Source organism: Centruroides vittatus, unplaced genomic scaffold (genome assembly GCF_030686945.1).
Source record: "Centruroides vittatus isolate TY-2023 unplaced genomic scaffold, ASM3068694v2 contig_425, whole genome shotgun sequence".
Classification (NCBI taxonomy): Eukaryota; Metazoa; Arthropoda; class Arachnida; order Scorpiones; family Buthidae; genus Centruroides; species Centruroides vittatus.
The window spans coordinates 389,247-398,405 of NW_027122231.1; positions in this window are offsets into that span (position 1 = coordinate 389,247).

Genomic DNA, 9,159 nt, shown 5'->3' on the forward strand with positions numbered 1-9,159 from the left:
TCTTCCGGAGGGAGGCGTGGTGATCTAGGGAAGGCATTTAAACCTTTGTCCTGTTCGTAAACAAGAAAGGTTATTTAAAGCTCTTGGGTTGTTTCATTCTCTGATTAATTTAAACATTAATATCGAAATGCCGAAACCTCTATCGGAAGATATCAGGAATTTAATAATTCGAAATAGAAAAAAGGGTAAAACGATAGACATGATAGCAGAAATATTTAATATCAGTCCTCGAGTAGTTTCTAAACTATGGAAACAATATAGAGAAACAGGAGACGTTTCACCGAAAAAAAAGACAGGTCGTCCACGTCTGACTACCGCAGAGGAGGATCGACTTTTAAAACAAACCTGCGAAGAAAGTCCATTTAAAACAGCGAGGATTCATAAAATAGAACTGGCCTTATCTGTATCAGTAGACACAGTTAAGAGAAGGTATGTGGCATTTGGGCTTAATATTTAGACCTAAAAATATCACTTTATATAAAATAATCGTATAAAAAACGCTTTAAACAAAATAATCATAGGACTTCTTATCGACTCTGCACCGTCCAGACGCCATTGCTTAAGCTTGTTTTCGTCGTGGAGCGGCACATCGTACGGCGGACGCGTACGAAGAGTGCACGTGACATTTCCTGGTGCCGTCCGGTTTTGTGATATATCATAACATAGTATGTCTTTTGTAATTAGAAACGATTTATGTTACCGGTCATATTAAATGAGTTAACATTAATAGGTAAAATTTTACCTAATGATGTTTATAATTTTTATTAACTCATTTAATATGACCGGTAACATAATAATTCGTTTCTAATTACAAAATGCATACTATATTATGGTATATAACGTGACCGGACTGCACCAGGAAATGTCACGTGCACTCTTCGTACGCGGTACAATGTACCGCTCCACGACGAAAACAAGCTTAAGCAAAGGCGTCTGGAACGATGCAGAGTCGATAAGAAGTCCTATGATTATTTTGTTTTTACTTTTTGGCGTTCTTTAAATGAGTTTCTCCTCATATATTATATGTGTTTTGGACATGACTAGCATGTATGTCTATATTGTAAATAAAATTAAGAGAAAAAACGTTGGTGTATAGTTATAAAACATTACGTTTAATTTAATTAGACATAGAAATTTACTAAGAATATTTTACTATATTATTAGACTAAGAGAATTCAATCTGGGAGGAAAGAAGGCTGCCAAAAAACAGTGGTTAAGTGAAAAGAACATGATCGACCGTTTAGGCTTCGCCCATAAATATCGACATTGGACGATGAACGAATGGCGCACCGTCTTCTTTTCTGATGAGAAAATCTTTGGCAGTGGTAACAACGGAACTGTTTGGGTGCGTAGGCCACGAGGGGAAAGAAACAACATAAAATATGTGCACCCAAAGCACGTAGCCAAGAAATTTTCGTTAGGTGAGATTTTATATTTCGCTTTTCGTACTGATATACGAGAAATAATTCTCACTTTGATTAAATATAGAAGCGACCTTTCCACGTGAAATCGTTAAATGCTTAAAAAAGAAAAGTTAAAAAAATGCAAAACAACGTTCTTTGTTAAAACACTTATTGACTATTCTTTTTTCTGCTGTAAGTCGATATAAAGAACAAGGAAAAATCTAATATTAATAATAACAAATAAAAAAGCTCTCTTGCTTACAATTGTATATGTGCAACATCGTGCCGAGAGAGGATGAGGTACTATTTTCCCCGTTCCCGGAGAAAATGTATGAAGGTGGTTACAATCCAACCGGAAAAACTTCAGAAACATTGAAAATGGAGTCTGAACTGATTTCGTATTCGTTATTCTTTTATAAATCAAGAAATTGATTCATTTTAAATTGACGTAACGTCGTAATATAATTTCTCTATTAAAACATTGATTCTTCAAATATTATAATCCGGCAGAAATACAGAATGCCCAGAAACCTTAATCTAGGGGTCCGCAGTTGTTCCAAACTCTATAAAATTAACGTTACTTACTTAAAAATTTTATTATTTGTTAGTGAATGTTTTATTATTAACAAAGGAAACATTCTACGTATTTCATTTATTTAAAAAACTCCACTCTACCACCGTGCTCCACACAAGCTCTCGACGGCCCTGATTATGTGGAGACTTAACAACACTCTCGATCTTCAAACACGTGTTGAGTGAACTAAGTTATTAATTAAAGCTAATTTCTTACGGTGACAATAATCATATGTAATTAATTTATTTAGAATACCATCAGTCTAGATATTACGTGCCATGGGAAAGAATCGATCAGAAATAATGAATTTTTAATTACTTTGTAAATTAGTCTAATATATTACTCGTAGAGAAACGAAGAACGATATCGAAAGCAAATTACTGAGCAACGACCGGTATACTAAATCCTATCTACACGTCGATATTCGGGGAAAAAAATTTCTTGCTTACCTAAAAGTGTAAATAATAAATTATCCACATAATTGATGAGTAAAAATATTTTTCATTACAATAATTATGTAAATATATCGCACTTGCTCTTCTGTTATTACATAATGAAATGCAAAGCCGAAAGCATATTTTACAATTATTGTTAATAATTACAATATTTATTACAAGGCATTGTGTACAGTATTTTCCCATTGCTGACAGATTGGTTGTTTGATATTTTTGTATCTTCTCATTCTCTAATCCGATATAATTCTCTAACAAATCATCAGGGTTAATACATTTTATCCAAGGTGTGGCCTACAGAATTCCCATCAAATCAACCAACTAAATGATAGTACGGCTAATACATTTTAACCAGTCATAGTCCAGTAATTTTCTTGTTGTTTCATTGGATAATTATTAATCATTTATATTTCGTATTCCTTCTCCGTACTTCAAGGATTTTATAATCATCAAATTAGAAAATAGTCTCTAATTCTTCAAACAAATAAACAAATATAAAATATACTAGAAATACGTAGGCTATGACTAGTGCAATAATATCGCGCATTAAAACGGAAATTCGCTTTTGGTGTTTTTAATTAAACGCATATTTTTGCGATTTTAAGTTATATTGTTTTAATTTTCCAAATGTATCATCGCTATATTTAATAATTAATTATAGTCACATGATTACATGTATTTAGAGTATTTCTTATGCAGAGAATACTAAAACAAAACAATACACTGGCTACTTAAAGGGATATTAATATAGAATTTCAAATCGCATCCTAATAATAGTTATTTTTAACTGATCGTTTATTTTTGGACAAATTCTGTTTGCTACTTCAGTTATTCACTTATTCGTCTTTTTGTGTTTTCAATCTGATTTTCGTTTATTATAAAAATCAGCAGATTTATATACACATTTTCTTTTGCAGGAGTATGGGGATGGATGACTGCCGATGGCCCCGGTGAATTGGTTAGAATTAACGGTAACCTAACAGCGAAACAATACATAAAAATATTGAAACACACTTTCATACCATCCCTGAAAGCGTTGGAGCCATCGATGAAGGTCCCATTTGTGCAAGACCGATCGCCGATCCACACGTCAAAAGTAACGATGAAATGGCTAGAGAAGCAAGAAAGATTAGAATTAATCGATTGGCCGGGTAGAGGAGCCGATCTGAATCCCATAGAAAATTTGTGGGCGGAATTGGTTAGAGAGCCGCTTTATGCCACTACACCCGATGCATTGTGGGAGGAAGTATGTCAGCGTTGGAATGCTTTACGAAAAAGAAACATTTGCGAAGTTTTGGTGAACAGCATGCCGAAAAGATTGGAAATGGTTATAGAGAAAGAAGGCCTTTGGACCAAATATTAATCATCTTTTAATATGTGTGTGTGCAAGTAGAAAATTCGTGACTGGTAGTAACTGTTCGAAGGTTAACTTTGTATTGTGGTGATTATTATTATTTTACTACTTAATCGTCTTGTCTACTTTGAATTATTACGTATAAATAGTTTAAAATCTATATGTAAACTGTTGGAAGGAATCACACATGCATACTAAATAAAACTATATAAACGTTATAAGTTTTATTTTTATGTTGTTAGCATGCTTGTTCTTTGAGGAATATATATGTATATTATTATAATGTCTGTAATTTAGAAAGTAAATAAAAAAAATAAAGTTACTATTTTACTGTAATCACTCGGTTCATAAATTATAAGAACGAGTTACGAAAATTTCAATTAAATTTAGCCGTTTACTCCATAAATATTTCGTGATGAAACAAAATTTTCAATACAATTTTTATGAATTTTTTTTTTTTAATCGACACGTTTAGAAATCGAGAATCACGGCGGTTATTGCTCTGTGCTAATTTTAATAAGTAACTGACTGATTATATATCTGTGGCGTGCCGTGAGATCTGATAACAGGGAAGATGTGTTTCCATAAAAATTTTAAACAAATACTAGAAATGACAAAAGTAAACATTTTTTTTTCAGGTTTTTTTTTTTTTAACTCTTTCCGCCCTGTGGGCACTAAGAGGGCCTCTTTTAGTAGGCCCATTATGGGTTCGGCCAGGCCCACAATGGGGCGACCGGGTGGTGAGGGACGGAGCCCGAGATATCCGAACGGACCACCCCCCGAAAAATTCCTGGAAATTATTCGACCCGTTCGGATTCGATCCCGGGTCCCCCAGAGCGGTAGGCTGCCACCTTTACCGCTCGGCCATACGGCCGTCTTTTTTCAGGTTTAGTAAACACTAGTGTTGTGTTGTATTCCAAAGACACTTGTCAAGTTTTTCCACCAAATATCTTTATTTAGTTTAGTCGATATGGTAGGTTGTTTTGTACACGTTTCGCGCTTTGCCCCTCTTCAGTCAAAAAATATATACTGTATTATAGTTATCTATTACAGTAGAGAGTACAGAACGTCTATATATCGTTTGTATACTCATTTTTCTTGTATCTTTTGGTCGCACTTTCCTTTTGTGAATAAACAAGTATAGATTACAATTTTAAAAATTATGACTGTAAAAATACATTACAACTGTAAAAACTAAAAATATATTACAACTGTAAACAATTTTTGAGCTGTTTCCGCCCCTTTTTTCCTTCCACCCCTTTCTTAACGTGTGCGCTGGTATCGTTATGTTGCCACGTATGGCGTTCGCCACCTTGTGGTCTGATTTTTTCCAAAATGTATTCTGCAAAAATTATTTTTTGAAAGATTGCTTTTTTCAGAAAATTTTTAATTTATAATATATTGAGCCAGTTTTCGTTTATTTAAGACTTACGTTTTTATTTATACTGTCTTTACTTTTTACGATTTCTATGGTTTCTTTAAACTTCCTGTTGTATGTTGATTTTTCTTTATGCAGTATTTCTACGTTATCTTTGTCTATATTACAGCTGTTTAGGGTACAATGTTCGTAAAATGCAGAATTTATTCTATTGTAGTTTAGGTCCGCTATATGTTCTTTCAGTCTAGTTTTTACTTTTCTTTTTGTTTCTCCTATGTAATGTTTTTTGTTTGTGCAAGTACACGGAAATTTGTATACTACACCTTGGGCTTCGGTCGGTATTTGCGGGTTTTTCTTCGGGTCGAGGTTAACAGTTTGTTCTCCAGTTTTTGATATGATGGTGCTAGTTTGTAGTTTATTCTTTCTATTTCTGTGTTGATTTGTTCGTATAGGCCTTTAATATAAGGAAACTTAATATATTTTGTTTTAGTTACTTGTTTATTTTTACACAGGTTTCCTGGGTTATTAAGTCTGGTTTCCAATCGTTTTAGTAATCTCTGCAGAAATCCTGCTAAGAGAAATTTCTTTCTTAATTCCATAAGGTCTTCGTATATAGGCTATGTGCTTCTTGGCTTGTCCTGTTTATGATTTTGTCGTATTCATATTGATATTATACTTGACGTATAACGGCATTTTTGGTTGGTAACTTGGTTAGAGCTCGATTTCTTGAATATCAGTGGTGTGCAGTCATTGGAAGCAGTGGAAGCGCCGCTTCCCTTGTATTTTCTAAAAAAATAAATACATATTGTGCGATTATTTTCATATAATTAAAATTACTATTTTATTATAATCGCATTATGTATCTTATTACAAATTTCTGTACTACATGTGAAAAAAGATTGCTGTTGTATATTCGAATATTAGTGGCAGAATGGAAGCGCTGCATTGTCAGCTTCCGAACAGCCAAATTATACTCATTCGCGCATGCGTTTTACAGAGCACCAACCTCACTTGGTTTAGCTGATGGAAGCTACACACCTATAATGCTTTCAATGGTTCTATCCAGGACCTGTTCTGGGCTGTTAGCCGCCTGCCTGCTAGATATTTGGCTGTCCTCGCCCCATTATGTGAATCACAAGCAGATTTATAACTTAACCCAACCGATAGAAATTTACTGGTATGTTTTTATGATAGTTCTGTATAGTTGACAGGAGTTTTAAAAATTCCATTAAAATATTTGATATTTTTATTCCGCTCTCCCATCTTATATTACTTACGTATTTCAATGTTAAACCAGTGATATTACGATTTCGTAAAGTCCCATCTATAAGAGGATGTAGAGAAAAACGTATACAATTCTTGTACAATGTTAAAAAATTAACTGTTACTTTGGTAGCATCATTTACAACTAAATTTAATGAATGAGAGAGATGCACGAGGTACAGAAAAAGCTCTAGAATTTATTTTCCTTAAATTTACGATTTATGTATCCATTGTCATAAAAATTTGTCTTTCCATTTTTTTCCCAAGACTACAAATATTCAGGTACAAAGTAACCGGTTTCAGCTTATTTCTATTTAAGTAGTAGTTAAATAATTAAGCGATTAGGGAATTGGGGGCATAAATAAAATCTTGCTGAGAGACGGAATTTTACTTAAACAAAAGCTTAACCGAACCAATCTCTAGCGGCGTACAGTGGGGACTGATTTCTTCGTAATATTAGACGTAATGAAGACAGAAATTCTTCCAGTTCAATGAGAGTGACCGAAAAGTCCGTGGACACCTGGTCCTAAAACGAATTAGTTAGAAAACAAATAACTATTAAGTTTAACAAATTTAGATTTTTACAGCTATGGTGAGAAACGTTTAAAATTTACAACAATCCTGTAGCGTCCTTTGAGGTATATTAGTGATGCAACAAAAGAGGCATTTGACATTAACCGGTATCGGCACCCTCGGGATTTGGCATGCATGCACGCACTGTACCTAGGGTTGCCACCTCATAACTTAGTCTCGCCCGGAGACGACTTCCGACTTCCGAAGCGATTTTCGATTCCCCCAACTTAATTAAACGTTTATATAATAAAATGTATTAATTAACAAAAATTAAGAAACTATTGGATGTCGTTTTTGACATCAGAAAGCAGCTTTAAATAACTTTACCGAAGTAATATCCGTGCACTAGAATTTTAGAACGATGAATGAAATTTGATTTTAAAAAATCCCACAAAAAACAATTAAGCGTTAATCGTGCGTCATTAAAGGTTGATTAAAATTGCGATAAAATTTTTTCGCGCGGGTAAAAATTTTTGAAAAAATTTGGAGACTTAAAAAACATCCGAAAATAAAAAAAAATTTTTTTTTTGAGGGTCCAACAGACCGTTTACGTAACGCTATTTAACTTGCTCGAGTCTGACTCTAACTATATACTATAACTTACTATTCATCTTCAATCAACACGAACACTGATTATCAAACTGTCACCTATGTAGGCTATATCATGTCACTCTCAATAGACATCGCTTGACAGAACAGTCACAAGAGAGAGTACTACTACATAGCACGCAGCAGCACTGCGTCTACGCCAGTTATAGACTTTATGTGTTTAAGCCAACGACCACCACATTAGTAATTCGGAACACGGGGGAAGAAATATACGCGACGGTTTGCATATAATTTTGTACATATTCATTTCAATTTGCACAACCCGGAGAAATATTAATTATCCCCAGAGCCCGGAGATAACTCGCTGAATCCCGGAGTCTCTGGGTCAAACCCGGATAGGTGGCAACCCTAACTGCACCCCTACCAAGATCATCTCTGATTCCATCAATGAACCACTGGTAGGGAACAATTTTAACTAAGTGGATTGTTTTAATATTTAAAAAGTAAAGAATATTTAAAATTTTATTTTTATGTACAGTACGTTTCTTTACAAAACTATATTTAATTATAATTTTCTTTAAAAGTATATTCATACAATTGAATATTTTGTACCAGGTATGTATAATTGTATATCCATCACACATTTTATTTTAACAAGTAAGTTTTTATATAATTCTATTTTTAATTTTAGCCCTTATATCGTGGCTAGCGATTTAAAATGTAATTGTGATACTGAAAATTTATTTCATAAAAGTTTTGGCTCAAGACCATATAATGAAAAAGAAAACATTATTAAAAGAGAAAGACCAACGCCTAAATTAAGTATAAATACGTCAACAAAAAACTTTGTTCGACATTTTCACGATAAAATTTATGAAGACATAAAATGACTTCGTGGATGCATAAAAATGCAAAAATTGTTTTGTTGACCTTGCCTACTATTTTCAAATAAAATTAGTGTGTGGAATAAGAATGGCTTTGACGATTTAAATAATTTGAGTAAAGCTGGCAAAAGACACGAATTGTAAATGTCACATCGATTCTTTCGTAAAATTGAAGCAATTTGGAAATCAAAATAGAATAGAATTTAACGTTAGTACACAATATAAAATAAATATTGAAAATTATAACAAAGTTACGGCTAATAGATTTATTATATCTAAATTAGCAGATGTTATCGAAGCAAGAATTGGCATTTAAAGGGCATAGGGAATCTATTGAATCTAATATAACAGAGGTAATTATATTGAACTTGCTTATTTATTAAGTGCGTAAGATAATCTATTAATTAAAAATACATTTAGAGAAGTCTACGGTTTTTACTAACTGATCGAACAAACGAATACGAATGGATCTTAGACCATCACTGACTGATTGCGCCTGGAAGTTGGCTTCTTACAGAAACACAGCTTCCCTATCATCAAGTGTCACGGCACGCCACTGCAATGAATATTCTATATTCGAGATGTTGTTTTAATCTTGTTATTGCAATATCTAGGTAGTTAATTGTTTGTCTTGTTATATCTTCGCTCTCTATTTTAAATTTTATTGCTTTGTGTATGTTATTTGTTTGCTTGTTAATTTCTTCTATATTAATTTCTGTTTCGTCATAT